Genomic DNA, 16,125 nt, shown 5'->3' on the forward strand with positions numbered 1-16,125 from the left:
TTTGTCCCCAAGATCTAAATCATTCTATATGGTCAGTGTTTTTCTTGTACAGAATATGTAGTCGTACTGCCAAGCATTCTGTATTCCAGAAAAATATAAGAAGGCAACCCTGGACTCTTGAGGGAATAATTCCTTTTATTTTTTCTCCTTGAACTTACCCTAAACTTTAAGAGAAAGGAATTTTGAGTAGTCATTTGCCTACAGAGGACACATGGTTCTTGAAACACCAAAGCATTACAGGATTTAGTATAAAGTGAATTGGTAGAGATCCTGAGAAAGCCATGCATTCTAGAGAGGGAGATATCTAACATTTGCCTCTACACTTTTGCTGGTTTCATTTATTTCTCTTGTATTACTCTTAGATTTTAGCTTAATATTTTAAAAAAAATAAATACAGCTTTTATAACAAAATGGATCAATCTCCCAAACTTTATAAAAATGAAAAGAGACAAAATAATATACATAGTATAAGTCTGTTCATATAAATTTCAAAACCAATGCTTTAAACAGTTCAGCATATAAAATACCCATCTATAGGGCTATAAAGAAAACATGACAAAATGCTAACAACTGGAATTGAGGTGAAGAGCATGAAAAGTGTCAGGTAAAAGGCCGAAGACCAAGACCAGACCAGGCCACAACAAGCCATTATTAAGGAAACGGATCTGCCAGGCTGTCTCTGAACAAAGGAGAGACAAAAGCAATATGGCCGGAGCAGGGAAAGTCTTTTATACAGACTGGGTTGGGGTTTGTATGGGCTGAGGTGGGGTTGAGTGAGGTAGTGTCTAGGGAATGGAGGAGCCAGTGATGTCACTAGGTGGTAGGAGGTGAGCGAGTATTAGGTTACTCTCTAGGCGGGAACGGGGGCATACTGGGAAGAAGGGTTTGTTCTTTGGTGGGAGCAACCATTTTGGCATGACGTCACACGGGAGGGGGCAAGGCACGATAGGAAGAGGGCAGCTACTATACATAATAGCTGCTGAGGTACTTTCCTTCAGGTTTGAGGTTTTTCAAAATAAAAGAATAGGAAAGGTTAAAAATCAGCCAAAGCTAATGTATACTGTTTTGGAGTAGTTTGGGTACTAAATGATAAAGAAAATAATCATCAAAATTCAGCACGGGGCAGACTAGGGAAGAAGGGTGAACCAGTGATGACAGAGAGTCTGGCGGGGCGCTTCCGGTGCGGGCGGTTTCTTCCTCCACATATAAATGTTATGCATTTCCTTTATCATTACTATTTAAACTATCCATAGAAATTCTATGCATTTTGGATGCATATTTCACAAGAGGAAAAACGTAAAACCTGAGAAAAAATGCTATACATTTGAAAAACATTATTTTTAAAGAATAAACTTTTTGCTTTGTAACAAGTAAACATTAAGTAAAGGGGCTTTGGCCAAGTGCATCGTTTTGTATTTGAAGATCAATCATTAAGAGGTACTTTCCATGGAGTAATTTTTTAAGGCTAATTAAACTCATGTCTTTTAAGGGCCGGGGATTTAGCTCAGTGGTTTCGCCACCTGCTGCGCAAGTGCAAGGACCCAAGTTCGATCCCTAGTACCAAAAACAAAACAAAACAACAAAAAAACCAAATCATGTCTCTTAGTTTTACAGTAGATAGTTTTTGTATGTTTTTTTTGTTTGTTTGTTTTTTGTTTTTGAGACAGGGTCTTGCTGTGTAGTTCAGGCTGGCCTTGAACTCACTATGCAGCCCAGGCTGGCTTTGAACTTGTAGCAATCCTCCTGCCTCAGCCTCCTGAGTGCTGGGATTACAGGCATGTGCCATCACACTTGGCTTAGATAGTTCTTACACAAGCAAGAATTTTGAATCTCATTAAATTTGGTATTAAGTAATACATTCTTCTAAGTAATTCCCACAAACTGCAGCATGACACCCTGATTTTATCTGCTTTTGGGCAGGTATCCTAGTACATGCAACTTAAAATTTTAAGACAACTAGATACAAGTTTTACAATTATGTAAATATCATGCCTAATTCATATTGTTCCTATGTGACTTTTGCCTATTTTCTATAGCTTTTTCTGACTTCCTCATTGGGTCTTGACAGTATTTTTGTGTGTGACACTGTCAAAGGCAAAAAGCGATCAGAATTTCACATTCCTAGACTGACTTTTAATGTACATTACATTAATCCACTTGATTATCACCTGTGTCATCTAAATCATTATCAGAATCTAAGTCATCATCACTTTCTTCATTCCTTTTGCAGCTTCTTCTATGATTGGATCTTTGATTATTTTCAGTATTTCCTGTCTTTTCTGGTTCTTTATTAAAGAGAATAACAATGTCTTCTTTCCTTCCACATTTCGCAGACTTCAATTTCACAGGCACATGGTCTACACATTATGTGGTAAGAGCCTTCGCGGTCTTCTGTAAACATTTAAGGCTTTTAATTCTGCTTGGATTCTCGGAGATAGCATATATGGTTCAACTCTCTTCGTCCCAATATCCTCAGCCATCACAAATTTACTTTGAAAATAACCTGCACAGTTAAGACATGCATACCTTACCTCCCAGCTTTGCCCCTTAAAACACCTTTGAGAAGCGGGGTGGGCGGGCAACCCACTTTCTGGTCCTCCTTCTATCTCTCTGAGAAGCTATCTTTCTCGCAATAAATCCTTCCAAGTCTTAATCTCCGTTGTCCCATTTTTTAGGTTTTGATAATGGTTTATATTTGCTGTATTTTACCCGCCATTCAAGAACTTCTTTACAACGCTGACATCCTCCATCATGAAGTTTTGCATTAATTCTCCAGCTTTTCCGCTCCCAGTCTGCACACGTGACTCCCAGCAGAGGTCAAAGGTCGACCTCCCGCCCTCTGGTTCCAGGAGCAGGATACTCCCCGCGCCCAGGTGCTGCTGAGGCCCAGCACGCAGGCTCCTTTTTCAAAACTGCTTAATATTATCAAATATAGGAGGAGAATTAAGGGAGGGAGAAAAGGATGCAGGAGGAAGAAAGCAATCTAAAGAAGATGTCTTCAGAAAACTAGGGTGAGCTAGCAGAAATCTGGGAAAAGGTTACAACTAGGCAGATCTGAGTTAATTTTAGGACTAACAGGAAATCAAGAAAGCATAACAGTTTCTCTCAAAACCACAGCATGGGACTTAGGCAATGTTCAACATTATAAGGAAGATTTAACTTTGGTATGTTTGAAGACTATTAGTAATATATTTCAAATGCAATCTATATTATATGCTCTTTTCTTTAGAAATGTCACAATTACACATTGGCTAGAGTTATTTTTCCTTTCTTAAAAAAACAGTAAATATGATCATATCTAATTAAAATAACATTATAATAAAACTTCAAGGATTAACAGAAAATAGTAATTAGCTTTAAGTAATTTTGTATGGATAACAGAAAATTATCACCTCCATACCAAGCACACACACACACATATATTGACACACATACTGTATATGCACCATTTAACAAAATGTGTTTAATTTATACAAAATAAATATATACAAAGGACATAACAAACTTTATTTAACTGCATGGTAAAGCAATTATCCTCTTGCTAAAGCTCTTTGTGAACTCCTAGTATAGCCTGTTCTTAAAAATGCTAATTAGTTTTGGACACTCTTTCTTTTATAGAATGCTTTCAGAAAATATAGTGTCCCCTGAACAGTATATTCTACCCCTGCTTAATCCAATCTGTCAACCAACAATGAACAACATTGGCTCAGCTCTTGCCCTCTTTGAGGTTATAACATAAATGTTAAGATACAAATAGTAACATTTATTATCTGCTGTGAAAATGTTTGTGATAGACTTACATGTTAGGGACACATATCATCTAGCAGAAGAGGATGAAGACTTCCCTGAGGTATCTGGACTTAGTAGAAAAGGAGAGAAGGTTTTCCAGAGAGAGGTAATAACAGGTCTGAAGCCTGCTTTGAATAGAAGAGGATTTCTTTATGGGAACTGAAATGAGGAAAGTAAACATCACAGGGAGTGAAGGAGATAAGACAAATGGTCTAAGAAGTTTGTCCTGAAGTCGAAGCCAACATTTAGAAATACTTTCAAATCTGCACGACTCTAGGAAGATGTGTATTATTAAAATTACAGTATTTTTCTGACCATACCAGTTCTCCACTTGAAACAGTTACTGCTGTATGTTATCTTGATGTCATGAATTTCTATTCTGTTTTTCTAATTTGTGGAGGATTTGTAATTTTACATCACATAACAACTCTTGTTAGTGACATTTCAACGTAAAAGATTTTTAAGATATTATACCATTTATCAGGCAAGAGTTCTTCTTTCACAGTGTAATGATTTTTCCCCTAAAGCATACTAATTAGCTAGACCAAATAAGTATTTTATTGACTGTATAGCTTTACATACAAAGTTACCAATTTATAAAAAGTGTGTTCTGTAGTAAGAGAAATCCTGGAATAAATCTGAATTGCATGTATTTGAAAACAAAGAGTGAAGACGCTATAGGAGAACTCTGTTCTATTTTAAGGTTCTTAGTGGTAAATATTCATTTTGCCCTAATAATATTAAGTTTATGTTTGGTACAGGATAAATATGAATCCAAAGGAAGTAAGATATTGAAAAAATGGTGCAAGAATGAACTTTCCAAAGACCAATTCTTTTTCACACCTCCTCCACCAGCTATCTCTCACTATGAAGCAGTTTCTTCTTTTGGCAAAGAAAATAAAATTCCACTATATTGCACTCATGTAGGAGCTGTAATATTTAGTTTTTTATTACAATTTATATTATTATTGCAAATTACATACAATTTTTCCTAATTTTCAATTTCTACCATTTTCCTGTCAGTGAACATTATTTGGCTAGTTTGGCATGAGATAGAATGCATTATAATTTATCCTACCATAATTACTTTAAAAATTTGCTTAAAACTTTCAGAGAGAGAGGTTTATCGGGAATAAATGACAGTCATTAAATAAAAGATAGATCTATTTTATAATTATTCAAAAAGCAGTAATCCTAAATGTTAACCCTAACAATTTTGTGTTTGAATAACTTAATTTTCTGGCATTTTTATTCAGGTCCAATTTTGTAGGAAAAGTGGGACACTAAAAACATTTAAGAATACATATAGACATGTATGTATACATATGTATCTATGTATCAATAATAAGGACAAAACTTTGAAAACAAGTGAAATAATGTAAAATGTTTAAAATTGGAAAACATCTTTAGTAAACAGATTTTCAGGTATAATATAATTCAATTTATTTGGGGTCATTCAAAATTTGTTCTTTCCGTGTTTTGTGGAATATACTTTTATACATATGTAGGGATCAGACTGTATAGTCTCGAGTTTTCTTTTGAAGCTTAATCACTACATATGTGTATGTATAATATATAATAGATATATACCATCATACATGCATTTATATATTTGTGTGTGTGATCTCAGTACCACTTCTTCCATTTCTTAATGGAATCTATATGATCAAACTTGTTATAAGTAATCCTAAATGCTATTCTTCTTATCATTACCATAATTCATAGGAAAATATTTTGTAAATACACACACACTCAAAGAAAAAAAAGAAAATAAATAAATAAGGATAGGGAGTTAAGCTTTACTCTTTGTTGATGATAGAAGTATTAAATTTAGAGACAGAAAAGAATAATTCTTCATTTTACTTATTTATTTATTTATTTTTTGGTACTGGGGATCGAACTCAGGTCCTTCTGCCTGCGCAGCAGGCGGCGAAACCACTGAGCTAAATCTCCGGCCAAGAATAATTCTTTAAAATAATGCTGTATATGGTTAGAGCAATGACAGAGGGTTGAGGATCTATTTGACCCTGAAAATCCTAGCATTCATTTTTCTCTTATGCTTCTCTCACGAAGTGCAAAATCTTTGCCCAGTGTCACCTTTGCTCACATTCACTTGTCACAGGCTGAGCCACTGTGCTTGGTGGGTGGCACAATCATAGTGTGGCCAGCACAGTATGATACACTGTGTGTTAACGTGTGTATGCTCATTTGCACACACAGGCTATGCATATCAGACTTAGTGTCTTCTCAAATGAGAATCTGGTTTCACAACAAAGAGGTGAACTTCTTGGTCACAACAGTTAGGCCACTTTAAGAAGGTAACAGCGTTAAAATAACAGTATCTTTTCTGCATGAACTTTGAGCTTTTTGCAGTGGGAACTGGCCTGTGTGCCAGAGCATGGCCAGCAACAACTTAGTCTTTGTGCTTCAGTGTTGTCAGCTTCATTATTTCCTGAGAGTGAAGAAATAATAACACAAATTGCAGCTGTTTCTAACCCATGGCCCACAAACCTAAGAGGCTTCAGTTGTAAAAATAAAATAAAAATAAATTACAAAGAACCTGTTGTCATTGGAATTCGTGAGCCACAGAAGTGGAAGATTGTCCTAAAAACCAGAAATTCTCTAGGATCCTGAAATCGTGAGCTTATAGAAAAAGTTGGTTAAACTTCTCTCTACAGCAGTTAGTTCAGCACAGAAAAATTGTCTTAATTGATGATATTCTTATACTCAACCAAACAATAATAACAACGAAAAAGAACTTGTTAAATTATATTACTTCATATTCTCTAGGGGGACACACTTTGAGAAAGATGGGATTTTTATGGGCAAGAGATGAAAAAAGTTCATACAAATTGAATAGAATTTCAAATGTTAGCCTCCTGTTTTTTTCCCACTGATTTCTGTTTTAATAAAATTATGAATAAGAATTATTACATAGATAGATGTGAGATGCATAAACAATTATATGCCCTTGTTCAAGGCTTTTAGCATTTGTGCATTTTTCTTTTTTATGTACTACAGTTCAACATTAAAAATTGCACCAATAAACAAGATTGCTGCCTTTCTTTCTCCTCTGCCCACTTGTTCTTTTCCTTCTGTGCAATTTTACCATAATAAAATCAAATGGGCTTTAGTGATTCTATATTTGCCAAAGAAATGTGGTTGACTCTTATTTCTGGTGACTTGTCCGCCACAAATCCTTTCCAGTTTTTTTTTTTATTATAGCCTGTTTAGTTATTTCCATAGTCTAGATTTTAGCTAGTTTTGTTTGAATATTTGCTCATAGACTTCTGTAGTAGTTTGTACATTTGGAAAATGTTTTGGAACTCCAAAGCTTATCCAGTATAACTGTTTAAATAGATATTTAGGAAAATAGCTGGGTATGGAGCTGCATGCCTGTAATCCCAGCTACTCAAGAGGCTGGGATGGGAAGATCACAAGTTTAAGGCAAGCCTGGGCTACTTGGAAGACTTTGTCTCAAAAAAAATAAAAAAGGAAGTACAGAGCATACTGAAGGTCTACTATAGTTCTCTGGGTTCAGTACCCAGGAACATACAAATGCACACATGCATACACACACACACACACACACACACACACACACACACACCTGTGTAAATTTAGAAAATTAAGAAAAAAATTTTGAAAAACAATTTAAAATTATAGAAAAAAAGAGCTGTTCAAATTATGGATCTAGTTCAGTTTCTATTGTGGTATGCATGCAGATGGGACAACTGTGTGTGTGTGTGTGTGTGTGTGTGTGTATAGTACAACTGTATATATATATATATATATATATATATATGTTATATAATATATTGAAAAATATATATGTATATATATTAAGCCTTCAAAAGTTAAATTTTCCAGACAGAAGTTCATCAGGATTGTGAAAGAGACAGTAGAGTGCAAAGTTGAATGGACCAAGACCCACGATATCTGTAGAGTAACATTAGACTTCTTACCAAATAGCTACAGTGTTTAGATAAGTTACATAACTTTTCTGGAGATGAGCTTTCTGATTTTAAGAGTGAATTTTTTAAAAAATATATGAGCAATCAGCTACTAGCTTTAAAAGTTTATGATTCTAATAAGTGTTAAAATGCAGAAATACTTCACACACATAGATTTCAATACCACTTTACATCATTCAAATAATTGATTCATTTCATGTATTATACATAACATGAAACTAGATATTGATGAAACATTTGATCACTATCTGAAAGTTTTGGCCAAAATAGATTTAGTGGGCAGTAAGATTTAGATTGACATATATCATGTATGTAAATATCATAACTATAAAGTCTTTATCATCTCTGTAAAATCTCAATTCATAATCTTTCTTCAAAGAAAGTAGTCATGAGGCTAAAATTTGAGAGAAGTTACAGAATGCCAATTAAAACAGTAAATTGTTAAAGCAATATATGTTTAATTGCTGTCGTTTTTAAAAATAGATATTAAAAACCATTTTTTCTCTCTACCCATTTGGTTTTCACATTTCAAAGCTAAATAATGTACAGGCCTTTAAAAAATCTTAGTTAGAAGGAGAGAAAGTATCTATTTTGCTTACATATAATCCTTTAACATGTACATGCCAGATGGTGTTTTATATCAGGTCAGAAATAATGAAGGAATCTGGCTTTAAATCTAAGAATCACAGGGAAAAATGAGTAACTAGGGATTATATATTTATACTAGCATTTTTTCCTGAAATTCAACCATTTGTAATAGTTTCTGATATGCTTCTGTCTGTGTTTGTAGATTTATTTTTACTTATTTCATTTCTATTATACCATCTTGGATTTCGGAAAGGTTATTTATGATGTGATTGGATGCTTTCTCAAAGCTTAGATCTCTACAGCAAAGTAATAATTTGACCTTCAGATATTTCAAACAGAAATTTGCTAACTAGTTTAGAAACAAAAAAATTAGTGACTCAGAAAAGGAAACATTAAACAGAAATTCTATCAAGTATAAAGGAGAGCAATATTTGTTTAATTCATTTTAGGGAAAGTAGTGTATACAATGAAATTGTATGAATTTCTCTGCTAAAATATAAATTTCCTCTCTATAACAATTTTATAATCATGAATAAACCCAGCTGGCTATATTAGGAGAATAAATTTATTTCCTCTTCTTGTAGAAAAACTAGAAAATTCTGTTCTTTGCTAATTCACTAATTTTCCTTACTATCTTGATTTCAGTTCCTTCTTAAAAGATCATGTGATGATCTATATCATTAGTTAACCCAATCGAAGCCAATTCATCACAATATTATTCTACTGGTTACTCTCTTTTAAATGCTATTAATGATCATTAGTATTCATGGCCTTGACTTCATTCAGAATATACAAAAGTGAAGAAGCATTTTTATATACATATAGGTGAATCATGTAAGTGCAACTCCCTACTTCTGGCCAAGAACAAAAAATAAACTAATAAAAGTTCTGTTACAATATGGCAGAAACACCATTTTTATTGCAGGGTGATGGTAGCCATTTCCAAGGCTACATCCCCTGAGGAGCAAGTCAGAGGCCTCAGACAACAGGCACAGGGACAAGTGTGAGGTTCTGTGGTGAGAGTCGAATAAACTTTATGGAAATAACTTAGATGGTCCCTAAACAAACAAACAAGCAAATAACAACATGCCCTTGGAGAAGAGAGTAGTGATCAAAATAGCTAATGCGTATTATCTATGCAGTCAAGTTTTATAAAAAGGATGAGACCCAAAGAGAAATTATAAAGTAAAACTCACACACAGAGGGGGAAAGAATGTGTATGATTGTGAGCAGATGACTGAATTCAATGTAGTCCTTAAAGTAGACATTATAAATACATTCAAAGAAGTAAAAAAAGGTGGGATAACAATAACATATCAAATAGGCAATATTCCTACTGTATTGATAAAGAAAAATATTTTTTAAAAGCAAATTTAAATCTGGGCAGCAAAATTGATAGGAACCCATATAAAAACTTCACTAGATTTCAATAAGCAGAAATAAGACTTCGTGTCTTTGTAATGTATCAGTAAAGATTATGGAGGTAATCCAAATAATAAAGAGAATACATGAGGAAAAATGCAACTCAGAGAAATACGGAACACCAGTAAGCACCTCAGTGTATGTGTGATGGAGCATCAGAAGGAAAAGAGGGGAAGGGGGTGGAAAAAATATTTCAAAAATAATGGCTAACCCAGCTCCCAACTTGATTTAAAAATACGAATCTACACATTTAGTAAGCTTAGCAAAATCTAAGTGTAATGAACACAAACATTCAAACAGCATAGTAAAAATGTTGAAAGCCCAAATAAGGAAAAAAATCCTGTCAGAAGCAAGAGGAAAAGTCTTTCATACTTTATAAATGAATTTTAAGATTAACAAATGACTTCCCCTCAGAAATAACGAATGCATAAAGCACTGAGATGATAGGGCAGAAAAAAAAAGAATTCAAAGGACTTCACATTGTGTAAAACTATCATGTCTAAAGAAAGACAAAATGAAATACTCTTAAACAAAAACTGAATTTGTTGCTAAGAAACACTTTACATGAAGTACTAAAGGAAAATGTTCTGACTGGAGGCAGTGATCACAGATAGTAACTTGAATTCAGATAGTAACTTGAAACAGTTGTATAATGTGTACAATGTATTATTGAACCCATAACATAGAAATATAAAATATTTGTTAAAAGTAGAAAGGAGGACATTTATAAGAGTAAAGAAGCATTAGCCAAGAGATTAACACCAGATTACTCGACACCAAATAAATGGATCCAAAAATGATAAATAAGATTAATTAGCAAAAGCTGTAACTTTCTACATGCTATCTTTTCTTCTCTCAGCTTCAGTAGAAGACACCAATTATATAGTGTAATATATATAGCAATATAATACTGGATTTGTAACATTTATAGTTGCAATAGTTACAAAAATAATATTACAAATGGAAAGTGAATAGAGTTATATAGGAGTAACTTTTCTATATCTCACTCAAATTAATTAACCATAAAGAAGAAGTTGATGCTGATAAGAGGTAGATGGTAAAACCTAAAGTCACTATTAAGGTTGTTAAAGAAAATATATTTAAAAAAATCATTAGCATAATTAAAATTCCGCATTAGAAAATGCACACTTAATGCAAAGGAAAGCAGTGAAGAGGTCTAAATAAGATGTGACATAAAAGCAAACAGTAAAAAATGGCAGACACCAATATAACAATATTATCAATGGCATTAAATGGGAATGGATTAAACACAATCAAAGGCAGGAATGATCAGAATAGGAGAAAAATGCAAGGTTCAATTATGTATTTTCTTACAAATGACAAACTTTAAATTCAAAACTAGAAACAGATTGAAAATAATGTCTGAGAAAAGATAAATGTGCCATGCAAACAACAATCACAAATTTTTACAGCAGTCAAAGGGCTAATCCTTCAGTACAGTATTTGTATTATAAACATATACGTCCTAACAAGAGACTATCAAAATCAAGAAAAAAAGACCTGACAGAATTGAAGGAATAAATGGGCAATTCAGTACTCCTAAGTAAGTGTCTCAGAGAAATGAAAGAATTCATCTATACAAAAACATGAACATTGGGGATTTAGCTCAGTGGTTCCGCCATTTGCCTCACATGCGCAAGGTCCTGAGTTTGATCCCCAATACCAAAAACAACAACAACAACAACAACAACAAACATGGTATTTCTAATACTTGTGTTAGCTTTCATCATTGCTACAAAGTACCTGAAAGCAATCAATTTAAGAAGGAAAGATTTATTTGGCTCATGGTTTCAGAGGTTTCAGTCCATGGTCAGCTGGCTGCAGTGCTTCTAGGACAGTGTCAAGGCAGAATATCACGGCAGGGAGCATGTGGTGGAGGAAACTTGTTCACTTCATGGTGGTCAAGACTTTTATACAAAGCTTCTCCCCCCAGTAAGCTAGGAATCCATCAATGATCAATGCTCATGATCCGTTCACCTTTCAAACCCCTTGCCTCTGAAATGCTGAAGTGCTCCACACTGGAGCTTTTGAGTGATATTTTAAATCCAAACCATGACAATAGACAAAGTACTCAAAATGTCAATCACTGGATGTGAGGATAAGCAAGATATGATATAAGCATGCAATGTAATATAATTCATCCATAAAAAATTAATTACTAATTAAGTGAAAAAATAAAAGTAGAAAAGAATGCATATTGTATGGTTCCAATTACATGGACTATTTGGAATAGGTGACTCTATAAAGGTGGAAAGTATGAGGTGTTATCATAAAATATGATGAATGCTTAAATTTAAAAAATTACAATAAAAGATACATTGCCACTAATTCTCTTATAAATATTCCACCTCTCTTCATTTACCACATCATTCTTGCCATTTTCTGAAGTAGTCTGGAAGTTGTCTTTCATGAACATCTATACTTAGCTGTCATGGCTGCCTCAATGTCCTGAATCAACTTGAAACATCTGCATTTCATGGTTATTCTGACATGGGGAATAGTTCAAAGTCACATGGTGTCAGATCTAGTGAACTAGGTGGTTGAAGACCTGTCTTTCTGTTGCATGGCACACAACAGCAGCATGCACCATGTTTTTTTATCACATTTCAAAAAAGACACTGACAAAAGAAAACTGTTTCAGAAAGTAGCTAGAATGATAGAAGATGTGAGAGAAGGATGTTTGAAGTGAGGGAGAATATTTTAGAGGAGGATTAATGGCAATGTATCTTTTAATGTAATACATTGTTTTAAAAAAATTGAAACACACACTACTTTGATCAGTCTGTATAGATTATTAATTGCTCTCTGACTAGTAGAGCTGAAGGAAAAAGTGGGATTGGAGAATAAGGAAGAAATCCAAAATACCCAGAGGATGCAAGGTATACAGACTTCTTTCTGAAGTGATAGAAATGTTCTAAAATTTTCTGTGTCAATCATTGCAAATATCCTTGAATATACTTTAAAAAATTGAATTCCATAATTTAAATGGATGAAGTTATGATACATGAATTACATTTCAATAAAGCCATGAAAAAATTCTGTGTCCCAGGAATGGTGGTTCAGAGTCTTTCTCAAAGGAAATAATGTAATATTATAGTGTGGAAAGTCTATAAGTGGACAAAAGTGTGATCAGTTTCTCCTTATCTTCCTCCAAGACATCTATGCATCATGGGCAAGAACCACTTCCAAAACAGATCAGGTCTTCATCTCCATTAGCATTTGGCCTTCAGTCAACTCACAGGACAAAAAGAGCTTTTGTTGGCAGATACTGTAGACCACCAACACATTCACCTACAAGGTTGAGCAAATATCATTGTGGTTTTCACTAGTATTTTATTAGAATGATATTTTTATTTAACTATTGCATACTTTTTCAAGATGGTTTTAGTACTGAGACAAATACAGCAATTTTGATCGAGATTTATAACTTTTAAGTTATGACTTTGTAAATATGACTTCAAGAGTCATGGCTAAGTGAGGATAGAGCTCAAATTTATTATCTATTTGGAAAAGATTTCAAATCTTTTCTTCATTTCTTCTAAATAAACCAGTATATTTCTTCTTCTGTCCTCTACTTTGAACATGTTAATATTGAAATACCTCACACTGAAAATGATTTTTTTTAAATGCTTAATGATCTGAACTCTAAAGATGGGAGTTTTATAAACATAAATCTCTGTTGAGTTGTTATATCTGTGTGTTTTTGTGAATCCACCTTACCAAATAAAACTTAATTTTAAAGACAAATGAAATCCCACTTATTACTTAGAGTACTAAGAGTAAACAGATTAAATATTCATGTTAGGATAGTTTAAGACTAGTTTATTTACAATGCTACTTATTATTACAAAGGTACTGCTAGGATGTGTGTTCATTTGAAAGGGAGCTGTCACCACCTAGATCTCAATGAACAAAGAGAGGAAAAAGTAAAAAGGAAATGAGAAAGGGGGAAACAGTCACCTGTCCTGGGTTGAATGTCACTTTCCAATGAAGGTCACTAACCCTGTGATGCCTGTGGTGACAGCACAGAGAAGGAATAATCCTGTGAATGCTGTGTTACATAATCAGACAGGTCAAGATGTAAGAAAATGTTGTTTGTCTACTTTTCTTTTTCCTACTTACATCTATCTTGCTTTTAGCTTGTTTTGAAGTCCATTGTGTTCATTCCCATTTATGTGCTTTAGTAAGTCTTTTGGAATTTCCAATGGTCACCACAGACCTTTTCAAATCTGAAGTAATCATTTCAGAACTTGACAACAGTCATGGAGCTTTTGAATAGTTAAGAATCAAGAAGACATACTGGTAATTAAAGTTAATGAAACTGATACAAATGAAATGATAGAGATTGCAACTGGAGAACAAGTTTCAGAGATTTGGCATCTAGCAAACTCTATCTATTAAGGGAAGAAACAAAATCCAAACACTGATTTCAATCAAAGGCTGAGAAAAGTAGTGGATAGTTTACGTGTAGATGTTCCCCTAGAGCCTCATACAGGGTGTTTGGAAGGTGATAGAATTCCAGGGGCTTGTAGCTGACTTACTATAAGGAGAGAGGGCCTGGTCAGTAGGAATGGATCCTTGCTCCCCGCCACCAGGCAGGCCACCAGCAGCTTTTCTCTGCCATGCCCTCTGCTGAGCTGTCCTGCCTTGGAGCCAATGCACTACTGACTGAAAAACCGCGCCAAAATATACCTCTGCCTCTTTGAGTTCTGGGTGTTGGGTATTTTGTCCCACAAATGAGTTAAGTAACTGAGACATGCTCAATTATGAAAAGTATTACTGGAAAAGATATTTAGAAATATAACTGAATTACTCTCACTTTTGAAAATTTCCAAATTTCACTTTAGAATCCTTACCCCTATTCTTTAGAAATATGAAGTACTGCAGATCTCTAAGGGACCTCAGAGGCCACCTTTATTTTTTCATTTAATGAGAAGTTTGGTCTGAAAGGAATGAAGTCACCTCCTCAATCCACTTATGTTCCCTTTCCATGAGTAAGATGAAATAAGAAGGTAGGTTATAGCTTTAGAACTTTAAAAAAAATTGCGCGATTTAAAAAATTAAGTCAATATTAAACACTGATACATATATAGCAAAAACAGATTTTAGATTATGTGAAAAGTAATGAAAAAGCGGTACTTCTTCCAAAGTTAATCATTACTGACATTTTGGTATAAAACTCTTAAGTTATTTTCTGAATGTGCATAACTCCCTTACCACTTACACATATTACGGAAGAGACATAGTACATTAGGTTGGCCTCAGAAAGTCCAAATAAATTTTACATTGGCAGAGAGATAAAAGAATGTGATGTGTAAAACCTCACTAGAATAATAACCAGGAATATGAAAAAGAAAACAATGCAATACTGTTTTTATTCTCTTTCATGGAGAGTAAAACAGAAAAAGTTGCTACTGTCAACCATTGCTTATAGTGTAAGAGATCTGACATGGTCCATACTCTTATGATGAGAGAATACATTGGACCACCATTGTGAGTTTCATAAATACTAGTGGAAGGTACAAAAGTCCTGGGTCAGAGATAAACACAATATATCACTCCTAACAGTAGCTGGAATACTACTATTTTTACACTTGTTTTCTAAGCCTAATACCTTAGGCCAGATAATGCTTACTTATGCAATGGTTTGCATTATAAAGGAGCTGGAAGTTTAGGAGAAGCATTGTTATGTAGAGAGTATGTATCCCTTTCCTTTTCTCTGGAATGTGACACACAATCTTCTATGGTTGTTTTCTACACATTTTTTGAAAGATAGTGCATAACAAAGGATAAACAATGCATTGCATGCCAGAAATAGAGAAATGTAACAAATCTTTGGAGAATTGTCTCCCAGCGTCACTGGAGAATATAATCTGCCATTATCTTTTAAGTGTATATTTCTTCATCTTGAAAAACACTCCTAGAGCCATGCATGAAGATATTCATTCCAGCATTGTAACAGATAAAAAAGAGAAAGCCTAACTTTAAATACAAGTAGCTATGTGATATGTCTATACTGTATTATTTGGGGCATTCATTAAAATGAATATATCTATTCTGCAAGACATATTTTTGTCTGAATAAACCAAGTTACAGAGTATGTTATCTTTTTTTTAAACTGACATACAATTTATGCATTTAAAATGTAACTGGTATATCTTTAAGCACAAATGAAAACAGACAAAAAATAAATAAATAAAATAAAATAAAAATTAAAAAAAAAAGAAAACAGGCAAAAGATTTGGATGGATATATTTCACAATTAGGATTACTTCTGGGTAAAGAAAGATAGTTAAGGATTAAGTGTGAAAATTAAAGGATGTTGTTGCCA

General features: G+C 33.8%; 1 protein-coding gene across 10 annotated transcripts in view; it reads left to right on the forward strand.

Moving 5' to 3' along the window:
- Positions 1-16,125, forward strand: part of Dgkb (diacylglycerol kinase beta) — a 620,388-nt gene that overhangs the window by 552,114 nt on the left and 52,149 nt on the right. The gene's annotated exons all lie outside the window — the stretch shown is intronic.

Source organism: Heterocephalus glaber, unplaced genomic scaffold (genome assembly GCF_053883595.1).
Source record: "Heterocephalus glaber isolate CG9 unplaced genomic scaffold, H.glaber_assembly_v1.0 deba00000676, whole genome shotgun sequence".
Lineage (NCBI taxonomy): Eukaryota > Metazoa > Chordata > Mammalia > Rodentia > Bathyergidae > Heterocephalus > Heterocephalus glaber.